Source organism: Mytilus galloprovincialis, chromosome 10 (assembly GCF_965363235.1).
Source record: "Mytilus galloprovincialis chromosome 10, xbMytGall1.hap1.1, whole genome shotgun sequence".
In the NCBI taxonomy this organism is placed as follows: Eukaryota; Metazoa; Mollusca; class Bivalvia; order Mytilida; family Mytilidae; genus Mytilus; species Mytilus galloprovincialis.
The window spans coordinates 62,943,637-62,966,541 of NC_134847.1; the positions used below are offsets into that span (position 1 = coordinate 62,943,637).

Sequence of the window (22,905 nt, forward strand, 5' to 3'; positions counted from 1 at the left end):
CAGCGGAAATGTAGAAAAATTGGAGGATACCTTATCAAAATCGACAAGGAAGAAAACACAAGAGTTTATTCTAATAAGCCAAATAGTAGTAAATGTTAACATTATTATCTTTGTTAGTAAAATACAAATTACAATTTATCAATGGTATCACGGTTTACGTATGTAAATAAACTAATATTAAACGGAGCGGTGGCATGATTCATTTGTTATTGATTTTCAATTAGTCTTGCTGCGTTGTTCAGATTAAAAATCCCAATCGCGCAATTCAAGGCTTCGTATAAGGCAATTTCAATTGAGCGACTCATAAACACCCGATTATGTTCAATTCCGTTTAGTCAAAATGACTGCATGCCATGAACTTATTTCAGAATTAGCCAACATTCTAATATTAAATTTTGCATAAAAGTGTAAGTTGTTGATCTCTTTGTAATGTTTGTGTCTTTAATCGCTGACCATTTGGTATGGGAGTACAAATCCTTTCATTCAAGGTTAATGTATGCAATGAACATATTTAGAAATTGTCAACTCATACAAGTTTTAGTTGTTGAACCTTTTGTAATGTTGGTGTCTTTAATTGCTGACATTTTGGTATGGGCATAATTTCTTTGTATTCAAAGTGACTGTATGAAATGCACTTATTTCAGAATAACCAAATCATTATAAAACTAAACTCTAACATTATATTATAATATACTTTTGGTATGGCGGTTAAATAATTGTTCAACACCGTATGGTGACCTAAAATCACTTTAAACTGACTTGACCTGGACTCTGTTATATAGTTGTCTCATAGGGAATCATGCCGCACCTCCTTATTTTTGCTACTTATTAAAACCAATTGAAAACAATACGTTATACATTTCATGTGTCCGGGGCGCTTTCCTGGGTGTACCTTCAACTGGACCGATCAAAGACGAATATTTCATAGCCAGTGATTTATAAGAATTTGGATCGAAGCGCTCTAGATTAAGACAAATAATTATTGTTCACTCATTTAACACCTACTAATATTAACTTAATTGTCAAAGAAACCGATTAAGTGACATTGTCGTGTGAGTTTTAAACTGCTGTAAGAACATTTATTCTATGTTTTGTTTTATAGATTGATACTCTTTATCCTTTCTTTTCTAGTATGTCATTTAACACTGCAACCTAACTTGTATAACATGTATCCTTCAACGCATTTTGACATGTCAAACAATCAAATAAATTGCTTTGGGACGGGGTTCAAAACGAATTATATGTTTAGAAGGGACGAAATTTCAACTCTGTTCTAGGTCATATGGTACAATGATCATTTTTTCCCTATCACTTGGTGTTCTGATATAACCATTTAACTATATTCCTATACATCCCATCTTCCTTACTCCTCAAAATAGCCCATAATAGACCAACACATTTCAAGCAAAACATTGTATATTTAACTTAACATTTAAGTCTAACGTTTATTATAAATATCTGAAAATCTGAGCAAAAACAGTCGGTCTCTAAATCTCTAAAAAAAAAAGAAGCGGAGTTTGAAAAATATTTTGCCTTCTAAAAATACGTCTATAACGCAGCAACCAGTCTTGGCAATAGTCATGTGGCAGTCAGCATGCATTTTATTCTACTTCGAAATCTATTCCCTGGCTTTCTAAATATGGCTCAAAAGGAACAAATTCTAATTGTGTTATGTATAACAATCAGGGACGACCAGAATGGTACGACAATGACTGTAATTACATAGGTAACTACATCTGTGAGAGCAATTTCTGTAAGTAAATGATTATCTGTGTAGACAGTTATATAGATATGTTTTGATTTTTTAACGAGGTGTTCAATATTCTCTAAGAGTACAAAATGTGTAATTAGAATACAGATTATGTTTTCCTTATTAACTGCTTGGAATTTTAACACAAAAAGCAAATTTGCAACATATATAATATGCAATTAAAACATACCTTGTTGTTATATTGTTAGATATGTTTGAGTTTGATATTGAAATGTTATGGTAAAACACACACATTTCCTGTTTCAACACTTCCCGAAAAAGTAAGAAACGTTATTAACTAGTTAATTGCTAGTTTATATTTTTCCTACAGAATGTTTTTAAAGAAATAATAACGTAATGTGTCGTTTGTTTTAATGTAACTCGACTTAAATTAGTCGTTTCCTTATACAGTGTAAAAATGTACAAGTTAACTTTTACAAAACGAAAATGTTCGTTGCTACATAAATGTAAACAAAAGTGCATGTCGTGATATAAGTACTATTAAGTTTACGCGCATTGGAACGTCGAAGAAATAACTACATGTAGTCTTTTACTTGTGAAAATGGCTGCGGCCACAAGATTCTGATGCATTTAGACATAGAAAATATTCTCCAACAAAAATAATTTAATTTGCAAAAATTATAACTTGCAGCAATTAAAAGAAGCATTGCCTCATATTTATTTATAACTAATTGCGTCAATATCAGAATGAATAAAACCGGAAATTATTATTTTTCCTAGATTTCATCTCTTTAAATAATTTTGTATATTATAAACTGTTGGTGAATGTCATAATTGAATATTTGTATTATTATATAATTGCAGGTTTCTAAACTTTCTTTAACCAGAGAAAGAATGATTGTGACGGAAAAGATTGAATTTGAAGCTTTTTTTTTTATAGCAACCAAATAAACGTATCATATATCGTCGAGTTGCTATTACTTATGTTTAAAATTTTAGTATTGCTTTATGTCCACATTCAATATTTTAACAAACTATTTACCAAAAAAAAACGTATGCCTTATGTAGATGTCTCTTTATCGTTGTGTCGTTAAATTTTGTAAGTGATATACTACTAATTTATATCAAATATTTCTTTTCAATTGTTTTCAAAATTGAGATATAGGAAGATGTGGTATGAGTGACAATGAGACAACTCTCCATCCAAATCTCAATTTATCAAACTAAACCATTATAAGTTCAGGCACGTTCTACAACATGGAGCCTTAACTCGCAACGAACAGCAAGATATAAAGATCCCCCACAAAATACTAGTGTAAAACTATTCAAACGGGAACACCAACAGTCTAAACTATATTAAAAAAACGAGAAACGAGAAACACTTATGAGCCACATCAACAAAGGACAACTACTGAACACCAGATTCCTGACTTAGGAAAGTTGCAAACAATTGCAGCGGGTTTAAACGTTTTAATGGTACCAAACCACCATCTGAAACATGTGAAACAATAGCGTAACATCACAACACAGAAAGACACACTATAAAATATAAATTGGATTGACTTTACTCAATCAAAAAACGTAGTAACAAAAATGAACATACACACGTCCAACTGTCCATCTGGTACTTGGTTATTTACAGTAAATGCATCTCAAGATTGACACTGAAACTTATATACAAACATAATGTGTTTGCGTTCATTAAATAAGAGTGTCCTGCGAGTGAACAAATTATATATAAATTTTTCCAAAAACTAAAGGATTTTCTTATCCCAGGCATATATTACCTTAGCCGTATTTGGCACCACATTTAAGAATTTTGAATCCCCAATGCTCTTCAACTTTGTACTTATTTAGCTTTATAAATATGTTGATATGAGCGTCAGTGATGAGAATTAAGTAGACGAAACCCGCGTCTGGCGTACTAAATTATAATCCTTGTACCTTTGATAACTTTCCACAATTTGTATTTTCAGAAAATACTATCAGCCCCATCAAAAATCGTTGACAATGTTCTGATCAAAACAGACTAGGATAACCATTTCAAGTTGTTTGAAGAATGGCGTCTGTTAAACGACAAATTTGCGAGAATGTCAGCATTAGTGGACAATTAATATATACATAGATTATATTCCTGGCCCTTTTATTATCCAAATAATCAATATTACCAATAAATGATTAATTCCAGGTCGACCGATTCAAACATAAAGATTTTCAAAAGCAGAGAAAAATGTGCATCTTATAGGCAGCATGACTTTATCAGATGACAATACCAATACTAAAAATACAGGTTAAAATAAGACTTTCACATAGTTCTATACTTTAATTCAGTCACGGATCCGCGATATTGCGGGTGTGTTATTTGATCATTAATATATAAACAAAAACGTGAATCTTGTAGAAAAAAACTAAGCCAGATTTGTATCACTACTTTACCAAGTGAAGTTTTATTACTTTTGGAAAATATTAAATATAAATTCACAAAAGTTTTTACCAGTCCCAAAAATTAAAAAAAAGAGTGCGTATTTTTAAAACTGAATGAAAATGAACAATTATAAAACAGAATAAAAGTATTATAGTTTGACAATATGCAATAGCACTAAATACCTTACTAAAACGCAAAAGTCAAGAGTTTGAGCACTATGAAAAACAACCAAAATAGTTTGTCGAGTTGCATTTTGAATGAAACACTTTACATGTCATTTTCATATCTTTCTATATATGAAAAACGTCTACGTAGTAAATGGCTTCGAACGGGGTTGGTGGTGGGGTACGACTAAGATATAAGTTTTGTTAAAAAAAACATACTCTTAAGCCTGTTGTTATATCAGTTCATTATAGTCGTAAAATATACAACTATGTCTTGACTTGTCATTCCATGACTTATTAACCTTTGGCCAACAAAAAAACAGGTTCTAACATCGTCAAGTATTTACAGAGATATAGAGAAATGAAAACCTGAACTCTGTTGAGTGATATCTTTTAATTATAATAATTGTGCATTACGGTTCCGTTGTTTTCATTGGCTGTGACTTTTCAATAGTAATATATAATTTCCAGTCCATTTTTGTAAAACTAAAAACAGTTCTCGGATAGACCTTTCTAAAAGTTGAAAAGTTGAAAAGTAACATTTCGCATTGTAAGTAGGCCTGTGTTTTTGCTAATAAATTTTCCACTATGTTTGTATGAAAAATAGGTTACATTCATAACAAGATATAAGACGTACTTTCTAAGCTTAAAGTTTATAAAATAACCTTAATCAGTGCGTGAACCGGTGACAAAATATTATCGCCCCTGTAAACAGTGGGCTCTTCTGACTAGAGGTAATCGGTAAAGAACAGCGGAAAATGGTGTACATTGTTTACGAGCTTGAAATGAGCTAACACAGACGAACTGAGACGTGTCAACGTAATGTGAATATGATAATGCACCAGGTAAATTATTAATTGTTAAGTTTATCACATCATCGTATCTTCATATGATAGGTAAATAAGTGAATTTTCGATTTTAAGTGTCGTCAGGGTTCAAACCTGGAATCATGCCAACCTTTCATTACTTTTTTTTCAATACTAACCTATAGTCGGAACATCTTGATTTTCTCCCAATTTGTAAAGTTAATTATGCTGCTTGACATATATTTTTTTTGGGAAAAAAAATTGATATGCAGTCAAATGTGGCAGTTTTTAATATTTGTTGCTATGTGAAATAAAGGGAAGTAAATTAAAGTAAAAGAAGGCGCGCTTTTTCAAATAGTAAACAATTTAATTCAGATGCATAGTATTTTGTCAAATGATAAAGAATATCGTAGAAACTTGCTAGAAATTCATCTAATTTATAAAAGATATACAACATGACATACTGAAATCTGAAAAGGGGTAAAACCACCAAACCTTGAACAAATTCAGCTAAAAAAAAAGGGGGGGGGTAAAATGCTACGAAAAGATTTAATTTATTTTTTGTCGACAGCCAAAAGATGATTTGACATGTAACTAACTACTTTTTCAATTTCATTGTAAAGTAAAATTGGCTTTTTTTGGGGTCTCTGTTTATTGTGGTCTGATGTTTTCAGGTTCTCTTTGGATTGCCAAATAATATTATAATCATCTAATTGAATGTTCAAATTATTTTGCAGCGATGGTGTGTATGGCAGGAAGACTGTCATAAAACCCAACAGTTCCGGATGGCCCTTTAAATAATTGCTTAACATCAATAGCGATGTAAGATTCAAGTGTTTGATTTAGCACAAGTTTAGCCAGGTTTTCCTTGAGTGTCATGCATTGAAAGGATATCAAACGGATATTTTATGGAATGATTCTCGTACATATAAAATCATATGCATAGGAATGTGGAGCTAGTGTCTTTCATGCAGCAATTTTTAATTTCCAATATAAACTCTGAAAAGACAAGAGCATAGAAATGTATACCAATGAGAAACATTCTTTGTGAATAAAATCATTCCAAAACTTAAATGTGTCATTAGTGTTGCATTATTATCAGTAGAGATAATCAGATTCCAGTACGATTGTCCAACTGATGGTTTTTGTTTGTAATCGTTTTTGTAAAGCTTAGTTGTTTTGACAATCCGGGCTGTGCATGTTGCCCGGCTGACCCTTTCAGTGTGAGACAATATTTTGTTTATGATAAACAAAATCACTGATTCAAGACTGGAGCGGACCCCTTTTAGGCAGTTAGTGCGAATCCTTTAGGTTTAAACCATTACATGCAATACGGGGGAGGGGGAAGATTTTTTTTTACCGAGTCAAACATTTTTCCTAATTATAATACATTGAGATTTAATATATACTTTGCTATATGTAGTGTGTATATTAAAGTATTGCCAACAAAATTCATCAAATTTGGGATCATAATATTGTTTAAGAAAAACCCTTACCCCCTGTACATCATAAAAGTTCATAATCTTCTGTAGCACACGTGCATGGTTAATTCGGATCACATATTTTCTATTCCGATGTTATAAGAATTCGAAGGTTCATATCATTTACAATATCATTCAAAAAATTTCTGGGATTTTTTTTTACTATCAACGTTGAACCTCGAGGTTACATTGTAGTAAAAAAAAATCCAATAAAAACGTTGAATGTAAATGATATGCACCTTTAAATCTTATATTGTAGGACTCATGTTGTTCAAACATAATGTGTTGATCAATTATGTTATGATGATTTTGATAAACTTCACATTAGGTAATCTTTCACGTATATTGATTACATTATATCGAGTTGTCCCAACGATATACTTGTCGGTGTGCTCGATCATACGAATTTACCGACATTCATATAGACAAAATGACACAACTTTGAAAAATTCTTGTGACGAAACTACATTTCGGAACACGTTAAAAATTGGATACCCAGAAAGCTACATTATTAAGGTTTGATATATACTTTTTTCAAAAAAAAAGAAAAATATGCAGTCAAATCTGGCAGTTTTTTACACACCCCTATGTTGAACAATAGGTTGTTCAATTAACAGCATGTTTGGCAATTAAAAAATCATATATTAACACATTTAGCTTTAACATATACTTTATTTATAGTGGTTGTATAAAAGTTATATAATGGTTTTGTGTTTTAAGAGATATTCATCCCTATGCATATCGGGTTTTATGCGTAAATTGTCTCTCCTGTTCTTAGACCTTTTCTATCTCTTTCATAAGAAGAGTGACTTTTCTATTGTTCTAGTGTCACTGGAAATCCAACTGTAATGTTACCACACGTATAATCAAAGACTACATGAAATGAACAATGAATAATACTGTAGAAAAGTTAATTTTCCTTTGAACTCGCAATGAAATATTGAGAAAAAAAGTAAAGCCTGGCTTTACATCCTGTGCCTAGAGCTCATAATGTTTATATTTGCAGACACTACAAATCAGTATGTAGAGATGATATGTTAAGTTAAACATAATCAAAACAAAAGACTTAAATTAGCTTTTCTTCAAGCAATATATGAAAGTAGATTTAGCTTGTGTATGATATTAAAAAGTTCAGATTCTAAAAAAAAACATAGATTACATTCATTAAAATTCAATACGTCACAACAGACAATGGCTAAGTAAACGCATTTCGATATATAAACACCGGAAAATGCTGTCATATGAACATTAACGTTTAAAAAGAAAAATTATCATTATGGAACTAAAACAAATTGTCTTTAATTCTATGGACTAGTTTCTTATGTAAACCTGGAATATTTAAATCTAGGAAAGGGCAGTTTGTGCTGTTTTTATTTGGTTTGCCTAGGTAACTGTCCCTGAGTTTATTTAGAAAATAGTTGATTTTATAACGAAAAAAAATTTGATATAACTATAAATGCTGTAGAATTCACGAAACAAATAGAATTATAGATGAATTATTACTGTTAAGCAATACACTGTTTTATATATAAATGCGGGGAAAGCCTGCTATAAAAAGGCACAATTGAACACCTATATCATGGCTGTTGTGAACGTTAAACATCGCGGCAGTACCTTTTTGTAAACGTAACGTCGTTCCCGGCAAATTTGACAGTTGCCGATTTAACGTTACGAAATTCCGCCAACATGTGGCGTTCGAATAACATCTTTGTTTTCTAGCTTGTTATGAATCCTACATTTCTTTAGTTACTTGTATTTACATGCTTTATATCGTTGAATCGGTGTCGAGACGTACGAAATTATGTTTGCTTTCTTTATAATTCATATGTATGTACGTACTGACAGTTATTTACATGATTTAACCTTGACCGGCAACGGACTATATTCTTACACGCAAGGATAAGGCGTGCTAAGTATTATAAAAACCGGATTTTTCTTATAACGAAACGAATTTGAACCAAGCTTGAAAGAATACAAGAGGTAATAACGCATTCACGAAAAACACTTTCAGACGTTTTAACATATTGTATTTCATTTACTTGTATTTATTATTATTGACAATAATAACCTCTGATACTTTTAAAAGTTGTTTAGTCATTATTTAATATCCAGAAACCAAAGATATTGTTTTTAAATTAAAGATTGGCAACAATCTTTACACTGGTGGCAGCGAATTTAGTTTTCTTTCTTAAGAAAATTTTAAGAATCTACGTGAATATTTTATTAGGCACGCATTTGTTAAGTACATACATTGTTTTTGTCCATATTTTATGATATTTGGTTACACATAAAAAAAAAAAACCTAAACATAAAAAAAAGACACTTCAACGAAGGCTGAGAAATAGATAGTACAGTTGGTGAATATAATTAAATTATAGTATATATTTAAGTAATTTTAAATTCAACAAAGATAAATTCTAATCCAAGTTGAAATAAAATAATATAGTTAGTTAAAATCTAGATCAACAAGGATAAATTCTAATCCAAGTTGAAAAAGATAAAATATAATAGTTCTCAGAATCTATATCAACAAGGATAAATATAAATCCAAGTTGAAAAAGATAAAATATAATAGTTCTCAGAATCTATATCAACAAGGATAAATACTAATCCAAGTTGAAAAGGATATAATATAATAGATAGTCAGAATCTATATCAACAAGGATAAATTCTAATCCAAGTTGAAAAGGTCATAATTTAAAATTTAATATATATCAACAAGGATAAATATAAATCCAAGTTGAAATTAAATAGTTCAGGGGTACAATTCAACAAAGATAAATTTTAATCTAAGTTGAAAGTTTAAATATAGTAAAAGTAAATACCATATTCAACCAGGATAAATTCTAATCCAAGTTGAGTTTAAATTTAGAAGTCTATTTTAACAAGGATAAATCTGAATCCAAGTTAAATATTAAGACCATAATAATTCAAATAGGTCTAGACCGTCCAGTAATTATATTTATAGTCTATTTCAAAGTTAATATTTAATAGTCTATTTCAAAAGTTTTCTTTTACAACAAGGATAAATATAAATCTAAGTTGTAAATATAATAATATTTGGAAAAGGTCAAAGTTGAAAAATTTATAGTCTATTTCAAATTTGTTATTTATATAGTCTATTTCACAAAATAAGGATATATTCATAATTTAAAAGGTGTTTAAAAGTAAGACATAGGAAATTGTTTTTCTATTTCAACAAGGATAAAAAGTAATCTAAGTTGAATAATTCTGAAAAACTACAAGATTAACAAGGATAAAGTTTAATCCAAGTTGATTAGTAAATTGAAACTCTTGATTTCATTTAGCAATTAAAGTAAAATGTATAATTTAAGAGACAGATCTCGTATACCACAGGGGTCCAATTCACTTAGTAGGGGAATTACCACATTAGCTAGTCCAATTATTCCCACTTGGTCTGTTGCATCTACAAATATTGATACCTGCTCATTTGGGGATGTCACGTCTCATAATTATTTAGCCTCAAACCAGGCTATTAGTTTAAACCAGGGGGAAATAAATACAAGCTCCAGGCCATTTAGTAGTACTGCGAGTAATATTCAAAGGGAAGTAAGCACAAACCCATTTCTTTTCCCAACTCAAAGTAAGAGTGATAGTGCTATAGCGACTATAACAAGAGAAAAATCATGTGAGAGTGATGAAATAATAAAGATGAGACGAGAATTAGAGGCATTAAGAAATGAAAACCTTCAGAAATCATATGAGAGTGAAGAAATGGTAAAGATGAGACAAGAGTTAGAGGCCTTAAGAAATTTTAAGAACCTTCAGATGAAGAATAATGCTCAACATTTCACTGAGAGTAAATCTGACCCTGTTATCAGAAGTCCAAATAGTTATGCAGAGACCCAGCAACGTTCAGCAAACTTCTGCAACAATACAACATTGCCAGAGACCCAGCAATGTTCAACAAACTCCTGCAACAATATAACATTGCCCGAGACCCAGCAACGTCCAACCTACTCATATAATACCACAACATTGCCAGACACCCAGCAACAACAATCATATGCCTATGCTAATATGACAATACCTGAGATACAGCATCGTCCAAACTATTCTGGTACAAGTACAATCATGCCTGAAATCCAGCAACGTACAGATTACGAGCAGTATCCAAACAATTCCTCAGTATCAAACTGGTTACTTAGGCAACAGTATGGCAGACCACAGCAACAATATGGCAGACCACAGCAACAGTACCATAATATTGAAAACTCCAAGATAGACAATGGGAGAAGAAACAGAGTGCCATTTTACAACGGCAGAGATCCATGGAGTGCCTACTTTATGCAATTCGAGCTCATTGCAGAGATAAACAGATGGGATACTGATACTAAAGCCATTGAATTAGTAACAGCACTTAAAGATGAGGCAATGGTTTATGCTTCCTACCTCTCACCAGAGACTAAAAGATCTTTCTTTGGGCTATGTGCAGCTATGTCTAATAGATTTGGTGACCATGGTTATCCAGAGACGTATAGACAAGAATTGCATACATTAAGGAAACAGGGCAAAGAAAACATCCATGAATATGCTTCCAGAGTAGAAATGCTAGTCAGACGGTCATTTCCAACTATTGACGTAGCCACTCACAGTACATTGAGTGTAGAGTACATGCTAAGGGGATTACCCGACCAGAGCATTGCTATTGAATTACTGACAAAGAGAATTACCAGTATGACTGAAGCTATCCACCAGGTGACTCTGTATGAAACATATAAAAGAGGAAATAAAGATAGAAACATCCGTCAGCTGCGTATGCAGGAAACTGTTGATTTTGATGAAGGTGAAGATGATATCGAAATAAGGAAAGTTGGCGGGAAAAGATATGTAACTGAGGAGAGGCTTACACAATTTGAAAGAGGGATCACTCAGTCATTAGGGGAGATAATTCAGAAGGAAATGACAAAATTTAACAAACCAAATGTTAACCAAGGTTATAGGCAAAACCAGCCGTATAACAAAGACAATAGAACAAAAACAAGAACCACAAAATGTTTTAATTGCAACGAAGAAGGGCATTACATCAAAGACTGTAAAAAACCAAAGAAAAATAAAAGCAGTACAGAAAACAGAGATTTTTCCAACAGCAATGAGACACAAGATGATTCTTTAAACTAATAAGGGCTGAGACTGTCGACCAAGTATCAGCCATTGATAAAATTATTGAAGTTAAGGATATAACTACCAGGAATGGACCATGTGGAGATGAATTTGATGCATTGACTCATGATCTGAGCTTGAATTTGTTGTTTGAGGGATTTGATGAATTACAGAAGAGTACACCTAGTGATGTAATTGGCAGTGCTGAACCGAGTCAGGCAATAGAGAAAAATATCGTCATTGATCGGGTGAGGGCAGCTACCATTACTGTTCCTTTGGTCATTAACAAGGTTGAAACCAAGGCAGTTATTGACACTGGAGCGGAGGTGACAGTTTTGAGTGAGGAACTGTATTCTAAAATTCCAAAAGACATGCGACCAGAACTGAAGAAGGCAACAAGGAATTTAGTGGTTGCAGAGGCTGGGAAGCATATGACAACAAGGGGAATAGCACAGATAGAGATGAAACTAGTAAATGAGATTTTCACATGGCCCATGTATGTAGCCCCCATTGGAGACAGCGTATTGTTAGGATGTGACCTGATTGATGAAAAGGACATAACTATCAACTGCAAGAGGGGACTCCAATTAAATGGTGAGTGGATAGAATGCCAAACCACAAGACAAATAGATGGTATAGCTAGAGTTAGGATAAAAGAAGCAATTACCATACCAGACAATTCTGAGATAATTATTGCTGGAGAGGGTTATGACACAGAAGGATTGTCCAGCCGGTATTCTATACTTGAACCAGTTGTTGAAGATAGTAGAAAAATTATGGTAGCAAGTACGCATGCAGACATGTATGAATATATAGGAAATATTACAAGTGCAAGTTATAAGGGTAATCAGACGGACAAGGTCAATGTCCAAATGTTGCCTGAACTTTTGCAACATGTTACAGAAGATAATTTAAGTGTTACAGATGAAAATGTTCCTGTTACAGAAGAAGACGGAAACCAGTTTTGTCAGAAGGAAAAAATAAGTCAACTGAAAGATAGTTTCCGTAACACAGATTTAAACCAAACTAAGAAAGAACTTGAGAAGGAAAAACATGTAACTCAAGACACACACAAAGATTGGAGAAAAAGGAAGAAAATAGCAGTAGAGGATACAGAAGGAGAAAGAACACAAGATACACAGACAGACCAAAAGAGACGAACCAATAATACAGTGAAGCTATTGGAAAAAGAAGACGTTGAAAATTTTAAAAACATTTTATTATATTGAAAAGACACAAATTCAGAAATTTGTTGACATTATTTATATGTATATTGTTTTGTATGCCGTTGGTACAATTTTACCATTATTCATGTCATGAATCGTGATATTAGGTTATTCGTGATTTAAACAAAAACAAATTTTCTTAATTTTAATATTCTATTGAGACAGCAGGTGCTTGTTTAAATTTTGTTCGATTGTATATAATGATTTAATCTTTCGTAGTTATTTAAATTTCGAGACGAAATTCTATTTTTGACGGAGGGCAGTGTTGTGAACGTTAAACATCGCGGCAGTACCTTTTTGTAAACGTAACGTCGTTCCCGGCAAATTTGACAGTTGCCGATTTAACGTTACGAAATTCCGCCAACATGTGGCGTTCGAATAACATCTTTGTTTTCTAGCTTGTTATGAATCCTACATTTCTTTAGTTACTTGTATTTACATGCTTTATATCGTTGAATCGGTGTCGAGACGTACGAAATTATGTTTGCTTTCTTTATAATTCATATGTATGTACGTACTGACAGTTATTTACATGATTTAACCTTGACCGGCAACGGACTATATTCTTACACGCAAGGATAAGGCGTGCTAAGTATTATAAAAACCGGATTTTTCTTATAACGAAACGAATTTGAACCAAGCTTGAAAGAATACAAGAGGTAATAACGCATTCACGAAAAACACTTTCAAACGTTTTAACATATTGTATTTCATTTACTTGTATTTATTATTATTGACAATAATAACCTCTGATACTTTTAAAAGTTGTTTAGTCATTATTTAATATCCAGAAACCAAAGATATTGTTTTTAAATTAAAGATTGGCGATAACTTTCATTGTTGAAATTTGCATAGATATTGTCAAACAGAAAATTTACAGCTTTGGTCATCGCACTAAAGTGAATTTTTCCATCATATATATCTTTTTAACTTAAAAAAAAGCAAGATTTATAAAAGTTGCAGAAGGTGAAATTTTTCATCACATTTTCGAAACGAACATTTAATTTTTTCAACAAGTTGTTGGCATTCTTATGGAAACGAAGTGTGCGCCTCTCCTTGCCGACCTCTTCTTATTTTCATATGAATCGGAGTTCATTAAGACACTTTAAAAAAAACAAGAAGATCAAAAACACCAGGTCATTTCATTTCGCATTCAAATGTATTGATGAAGTTCTTTCCGTTAACAATCCAAACGCATTACTATATCCCCGAGAACTACAAACATGTAGTACATGTAGTAAGTAAAGAGTCAACAGACACAGCTTACTACGCCTTATACCTCCAATTTGACACACGCGGTTATCTACCAGAACCTGACAAACGAAACATTTTTTAAAGTTATCAATTTCCACCACCTTAACTAGCAATATACCAACTTCACCTGCATATTAGCTATACATTTCAGTATTCAAATACCTTCAGCTGCTACTCACACTTTGTAAAACGTCACCAGTGTTTGAGCATAAAGTTGATGAACCAGGGGTATTTCAAAGAACGCATCGTCCTTTTTTCTTTAAAATATACATCGAAGTTCTTATTGATAAATATTCCGTATCAACTTCAGAAATAATGCACAATAGTCTTGGAGTACAGATTATATGTACTGACGTTGTTCATCATCTTAATAACGTGGTATGGTATTCTTTATTTCTCTTGGTGGATATTACTCGTTTACTGTTTATATTTTTATTTTAATAATGTCAAATTGCCCCGTACTTTTACATCCCGTCATTGTGATATTTGTATTTTTTGTCTTTCATTTTTGCTAATGTGCTATATCTTTATGCCTTTTTGTGTTTTTATGACATTTTTGTTTGTTTTAATATTAATAGTGAGACTATAACATAATGTTGACTGCTGTACCTCTTTTTTGACATTTTTATCTGTAATATTTATTATTATTTTTGCATATCGTTGTCAATATAATGAAATGGTATGCGACTGTCATACAAGTGAGAGGTTTAGCTAGCTATAAAACAGGTTATTCCTTCATTTTCTACATAACAAAATGACTATACAAAGTGGAGAATATAAAAGTTGTTATCCTTTCGTTTGGTGGGTTTGAGCTTTTGATTTTGCTATTTGATTAAGGATTTTGCGGATTGAATTTTCCCGGAATTGGCATTTTTGAAAATTGTTATTTATCAGTCTGAGAACTATTTTAATTTTTTTTTTAAAGCGTAATCTTATTTTTTCCTAAGATTTTACCACCTATTTAAAAAAAAAACGGCCATTTTCACTGACGCATATTTATATCAGCTCTAAATAGTAATACTCAAACAGCTTAAAAAATTGTTATTTATTATTAGTTGAAAAGATATTTAATTTTTATTTAATTTTTATACTACATTGTACTTGTCCACTGTCATTCTTCGTTGTACTTATCTTATTATAGTTTATTCTTCTTTTTTTTTGTTGCTGTAACTATTTACTGTTATTGTTATACACAAGCAAATTTTGTTCAAGTAAACTTCACGTGAGATTCACATCAAACGAGCTTATACATGAAACTCACGTCAAAATGTTGGCGTGCAATTTACGTGAATATGATGTGAAACTCACGTGAATTGAGATTCCACGTGAAATTCACGTTAATGTTTTCATATTAGTTACACCTAAATTATGATTCAGATGAGTATTAACATGAAATATTTTTCATATTAGGTCCAAAAAAGGTTTTTGGAAAATCACGTGAACAAAATTTGCGTGTGTAGTACGAAAAAGCTATCTTATCTTATACATCCTTTGCTTTCAAACATTGGCATTTGATGATTCCTGAATATGGTTAATCAAGAAAGCACTTCGCAAGCATGAAATGTAAACCATGTTGTTTGCATTTTCTAAAGATACGTTTGAACTAAATCGTACGATTCATATGAGGATCTTTATAACTATGCTCTAGAGCTATTAACCAAAAAGTACAAAAAATGTAACTGAAAAAATAGCAAATGTCTTTCTATCAAAAATATTAATTTACCTTATATGATATTGTATATACGGTTCTATCATCTTTTTAACGTTTTATCATAAAGGAAGTCTGTTTGTTTATAATTTTCATCAAATTCACTTGACAAAAAAAGGTCACACTAGAAAAGCCCAGATCAAATCACTCAAAAAACCACGACCCAAGCCAAATAATAGACCCAGCATAAAGCCGAATAAATATTGATACATATTCGATCGTTTACATTAAAAATAGTTTTTGTTGTTTTTTCCCGGTTATGAAAATAACACATAACTAGCTATTATTCATCCTGTATTGCAATTTCTTTCAATTTTCTAATTTTGATCTTTAACTGTAAATATAGCAATACGTGTCTTGAATTGTTTGTGTTAAGAATTATAAAACTAAGGTTTTCCCTTTTGATTTTGTTTTATTCCGTCATTACGAGATGACTGCTATTGGCCAATTTCACATATAATCAATTCAACAGAAATAATCGATGATCACACACGATTGATATGGTACATATTTTTTCATGTTTAATCCCCAATCAATTGTTTGTTTGTTCATAATTTTTATGGACAGAAACGTTTCATCCACTTAATTTTCTTCATGTCAATTGAAAAGACTGTGCTATTAGTTGTTGTACGTAAAGTTCCTTTTAACCTTTTGCTCGTTTCTGATATTTGAAGCTTTGATTGGAATCTTGTCTTCTTAGTTCACATTTTCTGTCACCTATCTTTCAAACTGTTCTTACCTTATGTTCTATCTTCAATCTTTGTACTAAGAACTTTTTTTATTATATTTTTAAATATCTTTCTAAAAGGAAATAGGGTAATATATATATAAAACTCCTAAAAAAAATATGTTTTAATTGCAATGAATAAATATAATTGAATAACTACAGCTAAAGTAGAAAGAAGTCTAAAGATGTGTATATTAAGGCATTACAAATTTAGCAGAAAACCACTTTCACTACTCACTTTCTCAAATTAAGAAATGCACAAAGTAACAAGCTTTAGAAGAAGAAAAACCACAAGTATTCTTATTTACATCTTATGAGTTTTCAAAATGAAAAACATTCATATATACAATTTATAAATGATTTTGTATGGCATATTCTTGAATTTCCAAAATATCCTTTATCAGTATGATCACGATGTAAAATGAATCATGTCAATCTATTCTAATTATAAAATTATTACAATCTTGCAATTGATAAAAAAAAAATCAAAAAAAAAATCAGAGACGCTGGTACAATTTTAAAATTTTATAATTTCCAACACGACGCAAAGACTGCAAAGATATGCCAGAATGAAAATAGTAATTTGCGATATGAACTAGCACAATTCTAAAATTCCAAAGGTGACAACAACTGCGTGGAAAAAACGGTCCCAATAAACCGCCCTAGCCGATCTAAGTTGGTATAATATTTCAGATTAGAGCAATAGCAACAGAGACTGCGTATTTAAGCATCCCAAATGAATAGCAGTTTAATAATGATTAGAAAAAATACATAAAATCTAATTCACTAAGGTAAAATAATTGAACGTTGCTGCGTACTTGTACATCTGTACAAAATGAATAGAACCCTGTAATTAAAACTCATGTAATTTGAAAATAATAAAAAAAAAAACTTAAAACTTTAAGTCCAGTACGGAAGCCAGAGTTACTGTTAAGAAGTAATGGTAGGAAAAACGGTGATGACAGGAAAATGAGTAATGGTAGGGAAAATGAGTGACTCGTTCTATGGTGTTTTTTTTATGCCCTCTGGGGATATTGTCCTTTGCTTTCTTATCCAAAACTTTTCCCGAGCAAGTTTGTCGGCCCTCGACTAACCCTCGTTGTGGTCTATGATTGTGATGGTAAGTTTTTTTTAGAACAGCTTGGGCGTGCCCAGATGATCTCAACTGATGAGTTACGGGGAGGTCGGGCTTGCAAGTGTAGTCACGTCGATGACCATTCATGCGTTTGTTGAATGGCTGTTCTGTCTTGCCAACATACTGCATGCCACATCGACACTTAAAAAGTTATACAACGTTCTGGGTTTTGCAAGTTACATTACAAAATATAGTGTACACAGACCCAGTGGAGTGGCATGTAAATGTTTGAGTATTTAGTATTAGTTGACAAGTCAGACATCGTCTATATATTATATAGTCAGGGTTAAAGAACATCAGTTGTTCGACCTGTTAGTCAAATGCGTTTTGTTTAAATATACTTTTTCACTTTTTTTGGTCTTTTGGAAAAAGTTGTTTGTACTGTATTTAGACCCTTTTACGAAGAAATTTGTTTTACATGCACACGTATAAAAATTGCGGTTTTTATCAAACGCAATCATAGGTTTGAACGTAGTTTTCAATTTAGACTTGTTTATAATTTTTCGTTTGGGCTAGTATCATATTTTCCCTCCGGTTTATATGATCCGTTCATCCTATAGTGACTCTTAAAATTCAAGAGTCTATCTTAAATTGAGGGTACATTATATGGCCTTCCAAATACCGTTTCGATCCCTAACATCACTGAAGAGACATTTATTGTCGAAATCCGGATCTGGTGTACTAAAAAAATATTGACACCTCATGTTTGTGGTTAAAGAACGTCAGTTGTTCGACCTGTTAGTCAAATTCGTTTTGTTTAAATATACTTTTTCACTTTTTTGGTCTTTTGGAAAATGTTGTTAGTGCTGTAATTAGCCCTTCTACGACAAAATTTGTTTTACATGCACACGTATAAAAATTGCGGTTTTTATCCAACGCAATCATAGGTTTGAACGTAGTTTTCAATTTAGACTTGTATATATATACAAAATGACTGAATAAATAGTCAACTATTAATCTTACAGGGCGATGGATCATGTAATATTATTATGTACACTACAAAATATAATATAAAAACAAGTCAAAAAGGGTACAACATCACCATTAAATAACTATAAAATGAACAAATATTAGATATTTAGGATAACAGATATCCTTCGTATGTTTGTGATTATTTGTAATAATTTAATATCTCTATCGAATATTTCTATAGATAGGTAACCAATATATAAATAACAGCAATGTATAGCATTCCTTTACAAATTCCTTATGCCTTTCTATTAGAATATTTCGATAGTTTTTGATCTTCTATTCCTATTGGGTTTCTTGTTTGTTTTTTTCGAATGTACATGTAGCATTCGAAGCTGTGTTAATATATCAAGATATTTACTATCTTCTTTCAAAAAATCGTCCCATTTTTTATTCTTAAAGTCTAGATCTATTCTATCAATTGCCTCATTGACTAAACCCTCTTTACAATTACAAACTATTTTGATTTGGGGATAATGATCCATACGACGAATTTTATTAACATCCTTTTCAGATAATCCGGCTTTTTCCATGTCAAAGTTCTCTGTATAAAGTATTAATATAAACTGATACGTAGTTAGCAATATATCAAGTTGTGTATTTTTATCATTGGCATACAATCCTGCAATGTAGTCAAACTTGTCTGTGATTTTCTCGAGTTCATCTATGAAATCTTTCACCTCTCTTGTCTTACCAAGAACTACTATATCTGAAATTCAATGAATAGAGTAGAACATTTAATAAATCCACGTCTATTTTTTTTTTGGTGGAATTGTGTTTTTTTTTTAATTAATTTTGATAATACTTAAACAACCACATAAAAAAGGAACCAGATACCAAATGAAATAATCAGACTGCTAACCAAGCTATCAATTGTACCGTCATAACAACTATAATTCAAACGAGAAATCAAACGGCCTGATAAAATACAAAACCGTAAACTGAAAACAAATACAATATACAGCAACACACGGCAGGTTTTATGATATTTTGCGGGTGCCTAACCCTCCAATAACATGGGACAGTGGTGTAACCGCACAGCCTAGAACACACTTACAAAAGTTGGAAAAAAACTTGAATTATTAGAAAAACGCAAAACAAAAATATTATAAATGGAATTTAGACACAATCTACAGATAAGGGTGAACTCGAAGCAAATGGAAGTTAGTTCAAAGTCAATATCAGTTTAAAACATGTTTACACCATTACTAATAAAATTTTATACACATCAAATAAAATCAATATAAATTTAATCACAATTTCATATTCTATTTTAAGAAATTTACCTGTGATTTCACTTTTTGTGGCGTTGCTACATTTGTATGATGCATAGTTCATAATGCTATTGTGCTGTGGTAAATCCAGTTTTGGTGTTCGTTATTATTGGTTGGTTTACATGTTGAAATGTACTTCCATATCATTCAATTGTGTATTTCTCACGCATGAGTGTTCTTGCAACTTTTTTTTAATATTGTCAAATAAGCGAGAGGTTAGGGTAGCCAAAATTAGGTTCAATCCACCATCTTAAAATGTCCTGTAGCAAGTCAGGAATATGACAATTGTTATAAGGGAGTCCGTTTCTATGTATGTTGGTGTTTGTTTTGTAGCATTTCGGTGTTTCTCTTGTTCCGTTCTTTTCCTCTTATAGTTTTACAAGTGATAAGTTTAGCTAGTTATAAAACAAGTTTTAATCCACCATTTTTTTACATGTAAAAATGCCTGTATCAATTCAGCAATTTGACAGAATTTATGCGATTAATCTTGTCATTTGATAAGCGACTTTTTGTTTTCAATTTTGCTTGTAGTTTGTATATTTGTTATTTTAACTCAGTGACGTTCGAATTAAAAAATGAAAAAGAGATTCTATATAATCTAAGTCTTTTAAAGCTTTTTATCAAAGTTTTTTTGATATATCTGTCACAATCAAATACATGTAGTATACGTATTGAAAAACATTAGAACAAGTTTTCTAGATAGCGACAAGTTGTCCTTAAGTTTAATTAAAAAGAAATGTTGCAAGCGATATAGTTTGTGTCACATAATCATATAAGCATGACATAATCTCAAAACAAAATTAAAGTTTATTAATTAGGGTAACATAACACTTTCATGCTGTATCAATGTTTCAGAAACACAGTCAAAAGAGCAATGTTACCCCAAAGTATATATTTTACGATTTACCTTTTTTATATAATGATAAATGAATGGTGTTAAATGCGTCAAAGGTAAGATATACTCATTTACTAGTTTACACTGGATCTTCATCCCCGTTTCTCATCTTAATAAATTTATTGTCTAAATTATTTTAAATGTTACGTATGTATTACTTGTATACTTTTGAAAATTGGCTGTACAAACAGATATCGTCTTCATGTAAAAACAAAAACCTTGCTCAAACGAATTCATGAAATAGATGTCACAAAATTTAAAAAAAAATCATTAAATCAAAATTAAGACTAATTCTTCTAATTTTTATTACTTTGATATTTACCATCTATACCCAGAGAAATCGAAGTGTTTTATGAAAGATTTTTTTTTTTATATTCTATCTAAATAGCCTTTTTTATGTAAACATGAAAATGTTGCAATCAGCCTATAATTCAATCCCTTACTATGGAATATATAAAATAAGTTAACGATTTTTTTAAATGGGCTATGAAATAATAAAACTTCACATTACTGACCGAAGAATATTGAATTACCTTTTGGTTCGTCTATCATCTGTATTGCAACCTGAGCAGTATCTACAATTTAAATTCAAGGAGCAATTAACTTTTGTTTTCATGTTTGTTAATCTATTTATTTGAATAAAGAAAGAAAGAATTTAAAGAAAATATATATATTGTTTTTATCTTAAAGTCGAAAGTAATGGTATACTTTTATCCCTTGGTAAAACTAATGTATACATATTTGCGTCAACTGCCTCCAGTTATTGTATGCCTTTCTTTAGGGTAATCGTCTAATATTTAGACGTCATTCTGCAAATTCCGGAAAATAAACCTCAGTGGTTCATTCAAGTAAATAAAAAAACAAATATTATGAAACAGGAAAATATACTATTAAAAACTGCAAATCAAATAATGCAACAAAATGAATCTTATAAAAAGTTGAAAACAAATTTCTTGTCTGTATGGTTTTTCCTGAAGTACAGCTCTTGTAGTGTAACACTTTTTCATTCAAGAATCAATTATTTGTTTGAGTTAAGGATGTACTTAGGTGAAGTTATGGAATTTGTGTCAAATGTTCGGACTCCTTGGTGTTTTTCCATACAATACAATGTAAAATATTTTGCCCCATAACACCTTTTTTTTTTTATATAAGACTTAATAGCTCATGAAAGGTCATTTACCAAAATTTTAGAAGATTCTTAATTTTCTTTCTTTCGTTTTGAGACCTTATAATACCAATGCTAATATAAGGTAAAAGTCCGAGTCAGCCTTTTCCCGCCATATTTTAAATCTCAAATATCTCGAAAAGGAGGTCCATGACCTATCAATATTTTTAGCCTATTTTTATCCTTAATTGATGCTCTACCAGCTTATAGTATCGATTTTAACTTCTTAATTTATTAATTTTCACCTAACCTCACCTAAGTACATCCTTAAGATAGCTTAACATACAAAAAATGCGGGATACATGTAGTAGTATACAATATAATTAAAATCGAATTATAACCATAAATGTTTGATAAAAAATTGCTGAACGAGGCGTATTTTCACATACGCTCACATTGCTCAATGGATGTAAATGATTGGTGTTAATGATTCAAAGCATGCAATGTTTTTGTCAATCTGTCGAATCTCTCTTCTTCATCGAATTATTTCTTTTTATGTTGTGCGTCCTACGATCCTCGATTAATAGTTTAAACATATTTTATTGTTCAAAATGACAAAAGGATCCGACACAAGTTTTACAACTTAGTAACGTTTTCTCCAAAACAAATACAAAATATACACATTAATTAATGAACACATCAAATATTTCATACTAACAAATAATTTAAGAATAAAGACATGAAAACAAAAGGAAACTTTTTGAAGCGAATCAATGGATTTTAATCGAGTGCATCCTTTTACAGTATAAATACGACACAAACACACCGAATAGTTAGTGGAATTACCTATGCGCAAATTTTGTTCTTGTGGACATAACTTAAATAAGTGTGTGTGTTTTTC

General features: G+C 31.2%; 1 long non-coding RNA gene across 1 annotated transcript; it reads left to right on the forward strand.

The window, feature by feature from the left end:
- The first annotated feature begins 4,973 nt into the window (after window positions 1–4,973).
- On the forward strand, window positions 4,974–6,181 carry LOC143049281 (uncharacterized). Its single transcript, XR_012970161.1, has 2 exons — window positions 4,974–5,145; window positions 5,844–6,181. It is a non-coding gene; the product is annotated as an uncharacterized LOC143049281 (long non-coding RNA).
- Window positions 6,182–22,905: the final 16,724 nt, after the last annotated feature.